Source organism: Bos indicus, chromosome 9 (assembly GCF_029378745.1).
Source record: "Bos indicus isolate NIAB-ARS_2022 breed Sahiwal x Tharparkar chromosome 9, NIAB-ARS_B.indTharparkar_mat_pri_1.0, whole genome shotgun sequence".
Lineage (NCBI taxonomy): Eukaryota > Metazoa > Chordata > Mammalia > Artiodactyla > Bovidae > Bos > Bos indicus.
In genome coordinates, this window is record NC_091768.1 from 92,789,423 (window position 1) to 92,807,885 (window position 18,463).

Here is an 18,463-nt window from a genome sequence, read left to right on the forward strand (position 1 = left end):
AATTTTAAAAGCATCCTTGTTTTTATACCTTCTGTTTTTCTTATACCTATGTATCACAATCAGGATGAAAAGATGACTTAAGACATTTCGGCAATAAGGAAATAGAAAGTTTTTAAAGATGTGATTCTCCATAAGTATACTTGTAATAATATCATTACCAATAAATGCCAGTTCTCATTTTACCATCATTATTTTAAAAAGAAAGGAAGAATATTAGCACACTGCAAAAGCTGAAAGGCTCCATGGAGGATCTTTTCTTCATGTTTTTCCTTTCAATATCCTGAAAAATCCAATATGCTCACATGTGCCCTAACCTTGGTTATTTACACGCTCTTTCCTGGAATGATAAACTTTGAGGAGAGTAACATATCAACAGAAATTTGGTTGCAACAGGTTGCTTCATTCTGGTGTTGGTGACAGGGGGAAAAAAAGAGCAGACAGTCTTTCATATTTCCTGTCTCTGAAACCTTCCAGGGCTTTCTTGTTTTCTGCTTATTAGCAAACCTGTTCTCTCTGCCTTGTCTTTTGTCCTTTCTGCTAGTACATTATTTTTCCAGTGACTTCATTTCTCCCCTTGAGTTAGCCAAAATTCATTTCTGATGCTTGCAGTCCAAGCATCCATTTTAATGAAGACACAAAGGCTAAATCTGGGGAGATTACAGTCAAGTAAGCACACGCTAGATCTTCAGATCAGAATACTTTTGAATGACAGAGGCCAACATGTCCTTTTCAGCATTCTATTTTTTTAGCTGCCAGCACTCCAGACTTGTCAGAAACTATGAGTCCACACAGTTCCCACTTACTTACTACTCAGTAGGAGCCAGCAGTATATCTCTGAGCTGCTCTGACACTTAAGGGGAGTGGACTTCTCACAGATTAAACATGAGCCTAGGATGATTTCATCCATATAGCCATGGTCAGGATTAGACAGCACTAAAATGACCTACATCTCCTTAAGCTCTAAGTCATTGGTGGCAGATGTAATCTGCTACCACAGAGACCGAACCTAACCACTCAACAAATTAGTGTGTAGATGAATTTAATTTTCTTATTCAAAAAAGCCTATTTTACATTATTTTTGGCATTTGATTCTGTTAAAAGATGACTTAAGTCAGAGGAACCAAAGCGTTCGATTCAATTTAATGAGAGAGAAATTTATTAGTGTCTATAGCTGCATTGCCTTGAGGAGGTAAAGAAGAGTAAGTTGATCTTTTTTCTAAATGGGTGTAACTGGGTTACTTCTCATGCAGACTATGCACTCAAGTTGAAAGAGATTTTTGCACAAATGCCAATAATGGTTTTAAATAATAGAAACACTCGCTTGAAGATGGCTACTCATGCCCTGTTTGGAACTATTGTGGTCTATCAGGTCAATAATATTCATTTAGAAAAGCTCTCCAAAAGTGTTTTCATACAATAGTCCCTGAAGATAATGAAAGGGCCATTATGGTCTCCCAAGTCAATAACCTATGTTTTTAACACTCCAAAATTCATTTCCTTTCCTATGTCAGTGCCTGTTTAAACTATTTCAATTAATTATTATTGAGAAGAGGAGTTGTAAGAGGTTTGAACTTTGCTATTCATCATACTGCTCTCAGGTTATTTCTCCTGATGTATTAAGGTAGATCATTACCCATACTTTAGGCGGCGTTGCTGGTGAAGAACCTGCCTGCCAGTGCAGGGAGACATAAGAGACGTGGGTTCGATCCCTGGGTCAGGAAGATTCCCTGGAGGAGGGCACTGCAACCCACTCCAGTATTCTTGCCTGGAGAATCCCATGGACAGAGGAGCCTGGTCCTCTGGAGTCCATAGGGTCGCAGAGTTGGACACAACTGAAGAAACTTACACACACACACACACACACACAGAGTGGATGATGGCAAAATCTTGTGTTGAAGTGAAGCAAGAGTAAACATTTGTGGGGAAAAAATATAAAACAACCCAGAAAAAAATTGGACAAAAACAAGTTTGTGTGCTCAATTGGCCAGATTGTTGCAGATAATTTCAAGTTTTCTGGAAATTTTTTTTTAAACTTAGCTTTAGAAATGGTTATGTCAGAGATGTTAAATCTGGCCAAACAACACAAGCATGACCAATGGGCTCAAAATAGCCTGTTTTGAGCTATAATTTCACATTTATTTGATTTGTGAGAGTAAGAAACACTTTAATGTTTAAAATATAGACATTTTAAATATAGTTGATATATTTAGCACCTGACAATTGAGACTAAAATTGCTTATACTTTTATAGAAACTCTGACAAGGTTTTAAGGACTAAATTGTTAAATTTATTCTGGAGGGAAGCACCGACAATTTGAACAAGGTTACATTTATTTCTTAAGCATCTTGTTTGTATGTATGTATGCAGGATTTAAAGTGTTGGTATTCTGTAATTTAACTGTATGATTTTATGCCGACTGCACTTTGGATGCTTGTGAAAATGAGATGCCTGTTCTCCTTGGTTCTCTGATGAACAAAATTTCAATATGCATTTTGTTCCCCTTCCCCTCTATTGTGGTTTTATTTTTTAAAAAACAAACAAACAAACAAAAAGTACTTTTAGCTTAATGATTTCACTTTGGTTTCTTTGGCCGGGTGGAGAGAAGCTCACATTTCTGCCTAAGCCCTGTTATTTGAATCTGACAAGGTTTACAATTTCAATTAAGCTGGATTTTCTCATCTGCTGGCTGCAGTGAGATCTTAAGACCAGGGCAGCCCTCGGGAGCGGTGAGAGCTCACACAGCTAGGTAATGAGATAGGATGGATGGATCCTGGATGCTGGATCCTCAAGTGACCTGAATCTATAGCATGAGGGGAAAAGATGCAGCCGTGGGGGTGCTGGGAGTCCTGCTTTCCTAGGAAGATTCATGTTCTTTGAGCTAAGCACAGAAGCCATTAGTTATGGCTGGTTCAGGGCCTTTAATGCACCAAGATCAACCATGTTAGGAAAATAATGCCCAGTGAAACTTTCAAGCCCAGAACAAATTCAGAATTCATAACCCCCAAGCCCTGGTTAGTACCACTCCACATATCTTACAAGATCTGTGTCTGAGTTTAGCAAGACCAATCACAGAAATTAGACCTGTTGGTACAATTTATTCACTCATGACACAAAGACTTATTGAGGCCTGATCATGTGCCATGATCTAAGAGTATGGGAAAAAATGGGGAGCGAAGACTGGCCCTGCCCCTTGCCTTCCTGGAGCATCATGAGAGAGATTCTTATCAAAGGATCTTAGAAATGTAGAAGCACAAGGAGACACAGTAGATAAGAAATGTGGACGTGGTCAGTGGAGGCTGCCCTAGAAAATAAAGAGTTTGAATGAGAACGGAAGCATTATTCAAAGTTAACAATAGTAATAGTAGAGCTACTGCTAATGTTTCTAGTGATAATAAGTAATATTTTCTCAAGTTTGTTATATATTTTGGGTATAACAACTCATTTAATCTTTATAGCAATTTGGAAGGCAGATATTGAAGGTAGTATCGTGTAACAGAAGGGGAAACTGAGGCACACAGAGGTTGAGTAACTTCCCCAAGGCCACAAAGCTCATAAAGGGGGAAGTAGTATTTGAATCAACACAGGCTAGCTCCAGCATTCTTGCCCTTCGTCATTACATGTGATGCTTCTGAGCGAATACAATCTGGAATTGTAGGTCCTTTACCGCTAGAAGATAATTATAGTAGCGAAAACTTATAAAATACTTTCTGTTTGCCAGACACCACTCTAAAGCTTCTGATTCTGTTAACTCATTTAATCCTTGAAACAATACTCCCAGGTAGGTTCTGTATTACAGGCTACTGTGGTAAGTCACTTCAGTTGTGTCTGACTCTTTGCAACCCCATGGACCATAGCCTGCCAGGCTCCTCTGTCCATGGGATTCTCCAGGCAAGAAGACTGGAGTGGGTTGCCATGTCCTCCTCCACGGGATCTTCCCGACCCAAGGATTGAACCCGTGTCCCTTATGTCTGCCCACATTGGCAGGCAGCTTCTTTACAGTTACCGCCTCCTGGCAAGCCCCTATGACTATTGTACCAGTGAGGAAACTGGGAAGCTCCTCCAGAGTTCTTGCTCTGAGTCTCTTTGCTATGCAGCTTTGCATTAAATAAGTAGTAGACAGAAGCGCAGGACCTTTCCAGCCAGGCCATGGAGGATGCCAGCTGTATCCTCATGGACAGGGGATGTCCTGGAGCTCTATTCATAAGCATCTGGAGAGAGAGCCTAGACTATGGACTAGGGTCTATTGAAAAATTTGCTTTAGTGTTGTAAGTATTTATACAATCTCATCGTGAGTAATAGGAATTTGTGATAAGGAAGAGGTTATGGACCACAGGCATGGGTCAAAGATGTAACTCTATGAATGAACCAGCCTGTTGAGTAAACGTGTTAGGAGTAAATGTACAAATTAAACCAAAGGCGATCCACCGACTGCAGTAATCTAATCTCTCTGAATCTGAGAAGGTCTTAAAAGTAATTCTCTGAAAAATCAAATGATTTTTTTAATATGTGACTTTTTGCATATCTCAAGGCATTTACTGAAGACTTCAGTGGACATATTCTAGTACTGTATTAATCGAGAGCTTTAGTTGCAGGCATGATGGCCATTTGGTTTTTTAAAACTTAAATCTGAAATTTGAGAATGTAAAACAGAAATGCTTTTGAATATTAGTAATTAATAGTTAATATTTGTGTTTACCAGTTCATATTGTTGTACACAATTTCAAGAGAAGTTCCCAGATATAAAACATTTAATACCATATTTTCTTCTAATATTTAATCAGTTCATTTCAGTCGCTCACTCGTTTCCGACTCTTTGCGACCCCGTGAACTGCAGCATGCCAGGCCTCCCTGTCCATCACCAACTCCCAGAGTCCACCCAAACCCATGTCCATTGAGTCGGTGATGCCATCCAACCATCTCATCCTCTGTTGTCCCCTTCTCCTCCTGCCCTCAATCTTTCCCAGCATCAGGGTCTTTTCAAATGAGTCAGTTCTTTGCATCAGGTGGCCAAAGTATTGGAGTTTCAGCTTCAACATCAGTCCCTCCAATGAACACCCAGGACTGATCTCCTTAAGGATGGACTGGTTGGATCTCCTTGCAGTCCAAGGGACTCTCAAGAGTCTTCTCCAACACCACAGTTCAAAAGCATCAATTCTTCAGCGCTCAGCCTTCTTTATAGTCCAACTCTCACATCCATACATGACCAATGGAAAAGCCATAGCCTTGACTAGACGGACCTTTGTTGGAAAAGTAATGTCTCTGCTTTTTAATATGCTGTCTAGGTTGGTCATAACTTTCCTTCCAAGGAGTAAGCATCTTTTAATTTCATGGCTGCAGTCACCATCTGCCGTGATTTTGGATCCCCTAAAAATAAAGTCAGCCACTGTGTCCAGTGTTTCCCCATCTATTTGCCATGAAGTGATGGAACCGGATGCCATGATCTTAGTTTTCTGAATGTTGAGCTTTAAGCCAACTTTTTCACTCTCCTCTTTCACTTTCAACAAGAGGCTCTTTAGTTCTTCTTCACTTTCTGCCATAAGGGTGGTGTTATCTGCATATCTGAGGTTATTGATATTTCTCCCAGCAATCTTGATCCCAGCTTGTGCTTCCTCCAGCCCAGCATTTCTCATCTAATACTTAATACCTATGCTTTTTTAAAAAGTTTTATGTTAAAAAGAAAATACTACAATCAAGTTAAAGCTTTGTTCTTTGTTTCTGAACTGATATTCAGAGAGAACATGATGGTGGCCAAAAGTCACTATATGACATCAGCAGGATCAGCACAAGTTACAAAAACTGGATATCGCCCAGAGCTTAAATGGAACCTCATTTGCCACAGTCAGTCTAGATTGGTCTTCACACACCTAAGAATGAGAATTTCTAGTTCCAATGATTTAAAATTAATTACTCATAATCCATTACATTAAACCTTTGAGTAAAAGCTGGTTCTTATCTCCTGTCAAGCCAACAGAGTCATGAAATAGAAAACTGTTTTCTCTGAGTTCAAACCTCGGGTTGGTGTAAATCTGTTTATGGGTGTCCTCGTCATGTAGGAAGAAAACTCACATCTCTCTCTGTTAATCTATGATCAGGGCTGGGTCTGGGGAACACCCAGAAACAGAGCCACAGATCCACTTATTTGGGGTGATCCTAGACCTCTAAGTACCCCTGAGGGTGAAGAGCAGTGAGTTTCTGCACAAACCAATATTCAGCTCTATCTATAGAAAATCAAATTGAGATTTTTGGTAGTGAAATTCCTTACTGCAGTGATTATTTTATTCTTGAGTGCATGCTAAATTGCTTCAGTCGTGTCTGACTCCTTGTGACCCTATGGGCTGTAGCCCGCCAGGTTCCTCTGTCCATGGGATTCTCCAGGCAAGAATATTGGAGTGAGTTGCCATTTTCTCCTCCAGAGGATCTTCCTGACCCAAGGATCGAACCCGTGTCCCTTATGTCTCCTGCATTGGCAGGTGCTTTTTTTTTTTTTTTTTTAACCACTAGCACCATCTGTGAAGTATTATTCAGAAGAATAGGAAAATCAAGAAGTTAGGAAAATCTGATTACAAACACACATACAAGGGCATGTCTGGGGTCCATGAGACACACATTACATTCTCTCTAAATATTTAAATCTAGAAATGTGTTCCTACACAGCTGATAGGCATATTCTTATTAATAAAAGACTTCTAACAATTCTCTAAGATTTCTGAGGGAATTTCAGCCCTCTCCTTTTTTTTTAATAGTGGTTTTTGCCATACATCAACATGAATCAGCCACAGGCGCACATGTGTTCCCCATCCAGAACCCCCCTCCCACCTCCCTCCCCATCCCATCCCTCAGGGTCATCCCAGTGCACCAGCCCTGAGCACCCTGTCTCATGCATTGAACCTGGACGGGTGATCTACTTCACATATGATAATATACACGTTTCAACGCTACCCTCTCAAGTCATCCCACCCTCGCCCTCTCCCACAGAGTCCAAAAGACTGTTCTGTAAATCTGTGTCTCTTTTGCCATCTCGCATATAGGGTCATCGTTACCATCTTTCTAAATTCCATATATATGCATTAGTATACTGTATTGGTGTTTTTCTTTCTGGCTTACTTCACTCTGTATAATAGGCTCCAGTTTCATCCACCTCATTAGAACTGATTCAAATGGATTCTTTCTAATGTCAGCCCTTTTGTTGTGAGAAAGTCAAGGTTCCAGGTCCAAAATCCCAGGTTTGTTGTCCCTTGATCCTGGGCCCTCACAGGTCCCAGGCAGCCCCTGGTACACATTTGAAGAATAACTGCAAATATATTTGAATTTGACACTGGTTAGTTTTCCCACAGAGAAATGAAGAAACACAGGGATGAAGACAACTCATGGAGAAAGGCAATTTTTTAACATGTGCATTAGTAGGAAGCCTCGTCAATATTTTCTTGATGAATAGCATGTAAATTGATTTTCCCCATCATTGTTAAATTATTTCTAGCTTTTAAAAATCATTTTAAAACCAACTGCAAAAAAGTTATAAAGACCTGTCTTCTTTTGGTCTTATCGGCTAGAATTTATGAAGCCATCTCCTTCTTCCTCTAACTGACTGATCTCAGAAATTCACAGACCTTTACTTAAACCATGTGAAAATAAAAACCAAGCACAGTATTTCTACCACCGGGGTCATCTTTCTTTCTATTTCTTTCCCTCTATTTGATCATGGACAATGAGATATATAGATGTATAGAGACGTGTACATTTGCCTCTCCACAGATAAAGTTCTCACTAATATATTGCCCATCATTCATCATGACAACTTTGATTTTCTCCAGGCTGATTTTCTCCATCTCATTTCTTTCTCTCATGTCAACTCTGAAGGCTTCTGCCCAGACTACCAATTTTTTCCTTCTTCTTTTTAAAAATCAGTTCTGACAAAAGGCTGTGGCTTTCTATAGAGCTGACCTTTTTTGAGGGAGTCTTTATTCTTCATAACACTAAGGACTGCCCATTTATATTTTGGTGGGGAAGGGATAATTTTTATTCAATAGAATTGCCTCTTCCATTAAGAGAAGAAAAACATATTTCCTTCCCCCCCTCTCAAATTTTATTACAGAAACATTTTAACCTAGGTCTATGGACAGTTGAATCACTCTAAGCCACACTTTTGCCAAAAGAATTCATGGCATTTACTGAGTCAGTGGTTCCTATTTTACTCAGTATTCTGAAAATTAAGGGCCAGAAGAAGAGCATTGAGCTTTATTTTGTAATAATGATACCAGACTTGTTTATGAGGGTCATTTTGAATTACATATTCTTTTATGCTCATAAATCAGAGGGGAATAAGAGCTACTGTCAACTCATCAACTTTTTTAATTCTATGAAGCAAATCTCTCTGGAAAAATGAATATTAATAATTAGACAATATCCAATTAGGGGCCATAGGCCAGAACTAAGCCCTCAGCTCAAAAATCCACAAAGCACATGTGATAGTAGAAACTTAAGTTAACAAACCCTATTAACATAAAATTAATGATAATAGTATCATGTGGGGGATTTCAGCCCCCTCTTAGTTAGCTATTGACATAATTTTTCCCCCCGCTCAGGATTTTTTTTTTTTTTTAGCATAAGACTAGTATTGCCCTTTGAAACAAACATACAAGCTTTTACATCAGTTGAACTGCCGGTTTGATTATTTCTTAAATAGGAGCATTTCTTCTCAAATTGAGAACACACTTAAGTCTGTATTTTTCTTTATTTGAACTGAGAAATTATTATGTTTCCAACAACTGAAAGGGGAATTTCTCCATTCCTGATTGACACAGGAGTACCAGATGTCTCATAATAACTTGGGGTTTTATTAGTATGTTGAATTGCTAAAGATTTATACACCCATTGTCTCAATAATCATCTTTCCATGGTAGTTATGAACTCCTTTTTACTGAGAAGGCAAAGAGGGCTCTGACTAGTTAAATGAATTGCAGAAAGGTCACCAATAGACACCAGGTGAATGAAATCTGTGGGCAGAATGACTCCTGAGGTGACATGGTCACTCCCATGCTCATCAGCTCCTTAACTTTATCTTTTGTCACCTACCCAGGAATCTGATGGGACTTCCCATGGCTTTTGTCCCTCATCCTGACACATGGCTTGGCCAAAGGGAAGGAAAATATAATATGAGGCAAGAGAGGTAATGGAAATGAAGTCTCTTTTCTTCAACCCATGTCAATATTCCCTATGGATCTAGTCTAGAGATTTTCTTCACTCTTTTATAATAAAATAACATTTTCATATCACTCTCCTTCATCTTGTTGAAAGCACTGTAGAACATCAGGGACAGATCTGAAAAATACTTATCTGTCTTTCTTATATACATAAAGCTGAAAACTAACCCTCCATGTGTCAGTTTTCACAGACAAATAAAATCTACCAAATGCTACTGGGGAGGAAGGTATTCATTCAGCTTCTGAACAATAAAAGAAAAAGGGCTCCAAATATATTAAGTCCTAAATTATACAGCACCCACAAGTAGACACAGGCAAGAATAATCTACAGACTGCTCCCTTTATGTATAATTCAGCACACAGATGCTTTTTATCTCACTAAATCAGAATTCAATAAAAAGCGCTAAAGCTTCATTATTAACCAAATCCCCTTAACTCCACATTAAATACTGATGCTACTTTTCACTTCCACAATTTAGAAACTATTTTCATAGGTATGTACTAAGTATGCATGGTTTTTTTTTTCTGTAAAGTTTCTTGAAATCAAATTTGTATGGAATGTGAGTGCCATACTTGTAGTCTGGCTCTTTTTAAAATGAGTATATCTGTTCATTTGGTTGTCAAAGGTCCTTAACAACCTCAAACTAGAGACCGAAAGAGGGAAGAAATAGTTTTATCTTTTATCCCTTCCATCCATATTCCCATGAAGTTTTAAAAACAATGTTGAGTTTAGCTAATACAAAAATTCAACTTCAACAGTTTTTCAAGTATAGATTTAAAACAACAAAGAAATCAGTTTTAGCCCATCAGATTGACAAAGCTTGTGAAGAATGATAATACCTTGTGTGAGTTAGGTTGTGTAGAAATGGGCATAATTATACACATCTGGCAGAATTTTAGAATTTGTACAGCATGTCTGTAGAGCAATGCAGCAACATCTGTCAAAATATATTAAAATGCACCTAGCTTCTGATACAGAAACACCACTTCTAGGAATTCTTAGGGAAAGTATCAGAGATGTGTATAAAGACATTTGTTCGGAGACTTTTCTTATGCAATTATTTATATTAAGGAAACTTACAAAAATGTTCAATAATCATACTAGTTAAGCAAACTGTAGTACATCTGTATTAAATTAAAATCATGTTGTACAAGAGTGTTGGGCATAAGACGTTCACTACCTTTATACAGCATTTTGAATTGAGAGAAGGCGTCCTTTGAACAATACACAGTATGATGCTATGTAACTCCATTCTGGAAAATAAGTACGCCAGAATGTTATCATGATTTTATCTGTGTGCATGCTAAGTTGCTTCAGTTCTGTCTGACTCTTTGCTACTGTAAGAACTGTAGCCACCAGGCTCCTTTGTCCATGGGGATTCTCCAGGCAAAAAATACTGGAGGGGGTTGCCATGCCCTCCTCCAGGGGATCTTCCCAACCCAGGGATTGAGCCTGCATCTCTCATGTCTCCTGCATTGTCAGGCGGGTACTTCACCCCTAGCGCCACCTGGGAAGTAGATTTCAAATGAATTCATTTTTATTTCTTTACTTCTCCTCTTTCTCTCCTTCTTTCCCTCCTTTTTTTGGATTCATTTTTCACAATTTTTTGTATTGTAAGGAAATTTGAAATAAAATACCCAATTCCATTGGTATCTACAATGCAAAAAGATGCATTGTTTACAGCACACTTTTACATGCTATCTGATTATTAGCCTTTAATAGGCTTTGAGTTGTTTCACAACTCATTTATTGTGAATGACTGACAGCAATTTTAAAACAAATTTTCTTTGGGCATAAAAATAATTTTGTACAGTGGAGGTTCAATTTTCATCTCTTCTATCTGTGGGTAAGACCAATTTGGTCTTCATTTGTAAATTAATTTCAATATTCCTCTAGATAAATTTGTGCTTCTTTAACCTTTCCTCTGAACTGGTTTAACATCTTTCCTGGTTCTCCTATTTAATTAATAGGTTAAAAAAAATATCTGACAAAATCTGTTCATTTTATATTTGTATGAGAATCATGATTTTTACCTTTTTGGAAAATTACCCTTTAGCATAGATTTCCTACTTTGATAAACTGAGCATGTATTTTTTTATTATAACAACAAGGTAATAGCAAATGTAATTTAAAAGTGTAGATTGTGCTATATCATCCACTATTACAATGTCGACTTATTATTCTTATAAAACATCTCGCATTAAAATTTCTTAATATCTCTTTAAATCAACTTAACATTTATTGCATGGATAGTTTTTTCAGGTCACTATACTAAATTGGACAGCATATAAAAATGAATCAGACTATGGCCATAATGTTCAGTATCCTTAATATCTACTATTCTTATACTAAATAGCAAAACTGCTTCTACTTTTTATTTAATATCTTAAAATATCAACTCTTTCAGTATCAACTGTTTCAATATCTAATTACTCAAAATAGCTTTGGCCATTTGGGCTTAATCTCTGCATGACAGAAATAATATAATGTTGAGAAGCACAGAGTCTACGCAGACACAGTGGCTGTTGATTTACAGAATCAACACGAGCAGATTCCTATAACCTTACATATTCAAAAATTGCTATTTGCCTTTAGAATCTGGCCATTAAACATGACTGAGTCCCTCGCAGTTCAGTCAGTAAAGAATCTGCCTATAATGCAGGAGACTGAGGTTTGATCCCTGAATCAGGAAGATTCCCTGGAGAAGGAAATGGCAATCCACTCCAGTATTCTAGCCTGGAGGATCACATGGACAGAGGAGACTGGTGGACTACATACAGCCCATGGGGTCTGAAAGAATTGACTAGACTTAGCGACTAAACCACCACCACTGTACAAAGAAGCAAAGAGTTAGATATGGCAACAATAAAAAAGAATAAAATGCATGATTTGGGGTAGGGGAGGCAATTCAACTGAGGTTAAGCATGAAATATATTGCACAATAGGTTAGAGAATATATTGGTTCTGGTCACCCCAGAATTTGTTTCAATAATACATGGCATCAAGTGAACTCTACAGTTTTTTTCTTGGTCAAAGTCCATAATGTAGGATGAGGAAAAATATGGATGGAAACATTTCTGATGGGTGTTTGTTTGGGAGACCTGCTCTCAAAGTCCATAACATAGGATGAGGAAAAATATGGATGGAAACATTTCTGATGGGTGTTTGGGAGATCTGCTCCTCCCCATTGCCCTGACTTCTCACTTCTTGCTTCTCCTTTCTCTTCTCCTTGGAGACAGGGAGTGGGGTGGATGTGGATTGGCCAGGAGCATTAAAATGGAAGGTTTCCTGAACAGGGAGGAAACGTCAGGAGGATGAAGGGCTCTTTTGCTTTCTCAGGATGACTGGCTAGACTCCACAGAGCTCTAGAGAGCTTTGGGGTCTGCTCTATGGGTTAAGTGCTGCTTCTCTCCCTCAGTCATAGCCGGTCCAACACATATTGCTGCCATCTGACTTCCAGCACCTTGCATCCCATTCTAAGCACAAAGGCAAGAATCCAGCAAGACATCATCATGTACTTGAGTTAATAGAACACATCATTGTAGCACTATCATGGAGTCTTAGACATTATTCATCACAGATGGGATCATGATATTGGCATATCATTAGGTTCAGTTCAGTTCAGTTCAGTTCAGTTGCTCAGTCGTGTCCGACTCTTTGCGACCCCATGAATTGCAGCACACCAGGCCTCCCTGTCCATCACCAACTCCCGGAGTTCACCCAGACTCACGTCCATCGAGTCAGTGATGCCATCCAGCCATCTCATCCTCTCTCGTCCCCTTCTCCTCCTGCCCCCAATCCCTCCCAGAATCAGAGTCTTTTCCAATGAGTCAACTCTTCGCATGAGGTGGCTAAAGTACTGGAGTTTCAGCTTTAGCATCATTCCTTCCAAAGAAATCCCAGGACTGATCTCCTTCAGAATGGACTGGATGGATCTCCTTGCAGTCCAAGGGACTCTCAAGAGTCTTCTCCAACACCACAGTTTGAAAGCATCAATTCTTCGGCACTCAGCCTTCTTCACAGTCCAACTCTCACATCCATACATGACCACAGGAAAAACCATAGCCTTGACTAGACAAACCTTTGTTGGCAAAGTAATGTCTCTGCTTTTGAATATGCTATCTAGGTTGGTCATAACTTTCCTTCCAAGGAGTAAGCGTCTTTTAATTTCATGGCTGCAGTCAACCATCTGTAGTGATTTTGGAGCCCCCCAAAATAAAGTCTGACACTGTTTCCACTGTTTCCCCATCTATTTCCCATGAAGTGATGGGACCGGATGCCATGATCTTTGTTTTCTGAATGTTGAGCTTTAAGCCAACTTTTTCACTCTCCACTTTAACTTTCATAAAGAAGCTTTTTAGTTCCTCTTCACTTTCTGCCATAAGGATTAATCTCAATAGTTCACTCTTCCAGCAGCCTTAATTTAACTCTTAATTTAACCCTTAAGTTCACTCTCCTACAGAACCCATGGACTGTAGCCCACCAGGCTCCCCTATCCATGAGACTTCCCAGGCAAAAATACTGGAGTGGGTTGTCATTTCCTTCTCCAGGTGATCTTCCCAACCCAGGTCTCCTGCACTGCAGGCAGATGCTTTACTGTTTGAGCCACTTGGGAAGCCACTAAGTTAACTGTCTCTGATTCTGCAGGATCTAGAAGCAAACAATCCAGTATTCCTATCACTGTATTTGGTGTCCCAGATTCAATCCAGTTGATTTAAAGCATGAACACTGCAAAGAAGCTACCCTTCCACTGGAATCACCTTTGGTTTTGATAGTGTATCACAATGTAGCTCTTACTCTTTGCTAACACTTGGTAGAAAGAAATTTCTTTTAAATTCCCCAGCTTCAGCAGCAAATATGAAATGTATTCCACAGCAGGCAGAAAGCCATCATCAAGATTTCCAGAAACTCCTCTCAGTGCTGCTTGACCATCTTGAAGTCCTCCCCCGTAAGATGTGGAGTCCTCCACCATGAGATGTGAAGACATGCTAACTTTTAATTGAAATTTTTAGACTGGGTCTTCTACTTTGTTTTTCTCCTTTGTTGATCAATTAAACTCTCTGCTTAGCATTTCTTACTGAATCTGAATTGTGGCATTTTGGTTACCTCTTTTCATTCATTCTCTGTGTTACATTTTAACATTTTTTTTCTAGCATTTTCAAATTAAAATCCTATTTCAGCATTAAAATTTGACTAACTTTTGATGTTTATAGTTTTTCCTATGAAAAATAATATTTTTAATCTATAGAAAGCCTGAAAAACCTTGAGAGAGTGGAAGAGAGAAGAGAGATCTGCATTTCTTAACCACTATGAACATTTCTAGGTATGTTCTTATGAGCTTTCCTCTGAAAGTTATATTATTTAAAATATTTTCCTCTAACATTGCTCTGTAGAGATTTGTATTATAAAAGTAGAGCAAAATGGGTCAAATTTAGTGTTTCTTAAGTGGTCCTCCAGATCTGTGATTACTCTGCCCTCTTCTGCATTCATTACATATGCATCCAACAAAGACCCATGAAAGAAAAGAACACCGAAAAAAAACAGGAAATAACATTTAAAGTTTAGGTATGGCTAGGTTTTCATTATGTTTGCTTGTTAGTTTGTTATTTTCTGGCCCAGGATGGAGGGTGTTCTTAGTTGTCTATTTCTTTAAATATGCCAAGGAGATGAAATTAGAGCTGAGTAATATCTGAAATTCTAAGTGATCTGAATTTCTTATAAAAATTTTAATTTGAAAAATTCATGCACATTACCCAATAATCAAAACTACGAGGAAATATCCATATCTATTTATCTATCTATACACACAGCAAAGCAAATTCTAAACAGAACATCATCTATCACCCATCTACTCAGAAACAATCAATATCATACCTTCAACATATTTATGTGTTCAATCCATAAATATTTATTGAAAAATGTACTTTATGCCAGACTATCTTCTAGGTTTGGTGGTAAATAAGAGAAAAATTCTCTCTCACAAGGAACTTACAATCTGATGGAGAGAAACAGACTTGAAACAGAAAACAAATTATGAGCAAAATAATTTTACCTTGTAGTTAGGTTGCTGTGAAGATAATAAGCAGGGTATACAAAATAAAAGGATTTCTGTTTATCTATCTATCTATATCTGGGAGAATTTCCTGTTTCATAACTACTTTGAAATTCTTGTTCTTCCATTTAGGAAATTATGTTCCTTTTTTTAGGAGAAGTAGGGGTCAATTTCAGAAATCTTACACTTGATGGGCAATGTCAATCAAAGTGGTTTTCATCTTCACTCCTTGTCTGTCCAGAAGGGAAACAAGGTCATTTTCTCTTAACCTCTGACCCACAGAGGGATTTGAGGGTTCCATGTACCTCCTAAAATAGTGTGCAAACCTTTATACTTGCAGTTTCTAGGGTGTGGTCTAGACATATTTTTAATCTAACATTCTATGCACCATTGCCGCAGGAACATCCTGACAATATCAGGATGCATCAATATTTATTCTAACATCACATCTGGTACATTTGGATCAGCTGAGGTTTGAAGCAATGTTTTAGAGTTCTAGTAAATTTTGCTCCTAGTTCTCTTGGAAATCTGCATCTCTCCTCTGTGGTGGGGTCTTCCCATCTCTGCATATTTTTATTTCTGCTCTTGCAGGATGGCTTTTCTTCTGTACTTGCTGTGTGCATGAATCAAGAATCACATACACACAAAATCTAAGTTCTGATGAATGCAAAAAAGCAGAACTAAAAATGGCTACACAATCATATGCTGTGGTCTAGAATATAATAATTTTAATTACTGATCACAAACCAAATGAAGTATGTGTGTGTTGAAAGCTATGAAAATGAGAAGCAGCTGCCTTAAATCCTTACACGAACAGAGTTTGTGTAAACAAACAAACAAACAACAAACAAACAATGATGAAAGTGGCCTTGTTTTCAGGGTACTGCAGCAGACCCTTTTGAATTCCTTTATGTACACGGTTTTTTTTTCATTCTGAAAAATAAATGAAATCATCTCCTTGTAATTCATTCTTCCCAATGGAAAATGCACTCTCTGGTAACTGTATTTATGTATGCAGAATTTTATACCTCATTGACATTCTCAAAATGAGATCTCCAGCAGGAAAACTCTCCAATACATGACAAGGAATTTTAAAGTACCTTCCTACTGACATGTCTTACATACTGAAACCAACATGGTGTGCAAAGAAAAAGAGTTTGTGTTTCTTCACTGCCATGTCATGCATGCCCACTCATTTGTTTTTCTAATAGTGAGTGTTGGCATCAATTCCCCTTTCCTCAAATTAAAAAGAAGAGAGTTCCAGATTTTAGATTAAGAAAACTCATTGGTGCATGGAATAGTGACGAGGAAGAAAAGCCTTATGATCTTAAGCTGGAAGCCTGCTGACTAGTTAGGCACTCTATCCCATTATGTTAGTAACTATTATTCCGTGCACAGACAGGCAAGGTCATCCTGTAATCTATGTGCATATCAAAATTCTGTATGTTGATTCACACTTAAAACCTACTTTAAATGCTCACTTGCCCAAGCTCAGTGAGGGCAGGTATCTGGTCCAGCGTGTTCACTATTGAGTTTCAAGTATTAGCACAGTGCCTGGCATCTACAGAGAACTTACAAGTACTTATTTGAATGAATAAATAAATGAATGGATAAATAAATGAAATAAATAATAAAGATCATTGCTGTTATTTAGTCACTAAGTTGCGTCCGACTCTTTTGTAACCTAAGGAACTGCGGCCCACCAGGCTCCTCTGTCCATGGGATTTCGCAGGCAAGAATATTGGAATGGGTTGCCATTTCATTCTTCAGGGGATCTTCCCAAACCAGGATATGAACCTGTGTATCCTTCTTTGACAGGCTGATTTTTTACCATTGAGCCACTAGGAAAGTCCATGCCCAAATAATAAAGATATAGGAGATACTTCCAGGTAAGACTGTCAATGACCTCTTCAATTTCTATACTATATGAATGTATATTTTTACAATATCAAGTTCTTGAAACTCACTTATGTACTTTAGTAGTTAGGGAACTCTTTTTTCTCACCTTAGTTTTGTCAATCAGTTCAGTCACTCAGCCATGTTGGACTCTTTACGACCCCATGGACTGCAGCACGCCAGGCTTCCCTGTCCATTACCAACTCCTGGAGCTTACTCAAACTCATGTCCATCCAGTCGGTGATGCCATCCAACCATCTTATCCTCTGTCATCCCCTTCTCCTCCCACCTTCACTCTTTCCCAGCATCAGGGTCTTTTCCAATAAATCATCTCTTCGCATCAGGTGGCCAAAATATGGGAGTTTCAGCTTCAGCATCAGTCCTTCCAACGAATATTCAGGGCTGATTTCCTTTAGGATTGACTGGTTAGATCACCATGCAGTCCAAGGAACTCTCAAGAGTCTTCTCCAACACCACAGTTCAAAAGCATCAATTCTTCTGCACTCAGCTTTCTTCACAGTCCAACTCTCACATCCATACATGACCACTGGAAAAACCATAGCTTCGACTAGACGGACCTTTGTTGGCAAAGTAATGTCTCTGCTTTTTAATATGCTGTCTATGTTGGTCATAGCTTTTCTTCCAAGGAGCAAGTGTCTTCCGTGGCTGCAGTCACCATCTGCTGTGATTTTGGAACCCAAGAAAATAAAGTCTGTCACTGTTTCCATTGTTTCCCCATCTATTTGCCATGAAGTGATGGGACAGGATGCCATGATCTTAGTTTTCTGAATGTTGAGCTTTAAGCTAACTTTTTCACTCTCCGCTTTCAACTTCATCAAGAGGCTCTTTTGTTCCTCTTCACTTTCTGCCACAGGGTTGGTGTCATCTGCATGTCTGAGGCTATTGATATTTCTCCCAGCAATCTTGATTCCAGCTTGTGCTTCATCCAGCCCAGCATTTCTCATTATGCACTCTGCACATGTTAGATAAGCAGAGTGACAATATACAGCCTTGACATACTCCTTTCCCTATTTGGAACCAGTCTGTTGTTCCATTTGCAGTTCTAACTGTTGCTTCTTGATCTGCATATAGATTTCTCAAGATTCAGGTCTGGTGGTCTGGTATTCATTCCTTTAAGAATTTTCCACAGTTTTCTGTGATCCACACAGTCAAAGTATTTGGCATAGTCAATAAAGCAGAAGTAGATATTTTTCTGGAACTCTCTTGCTTTTGCGATGATCCAGTGGATGTTGGCTATTTGATCTCTGGTTCCTCTGTCTTTTCTAAATCCAGCTTGAACATCTGGAAGTTCTT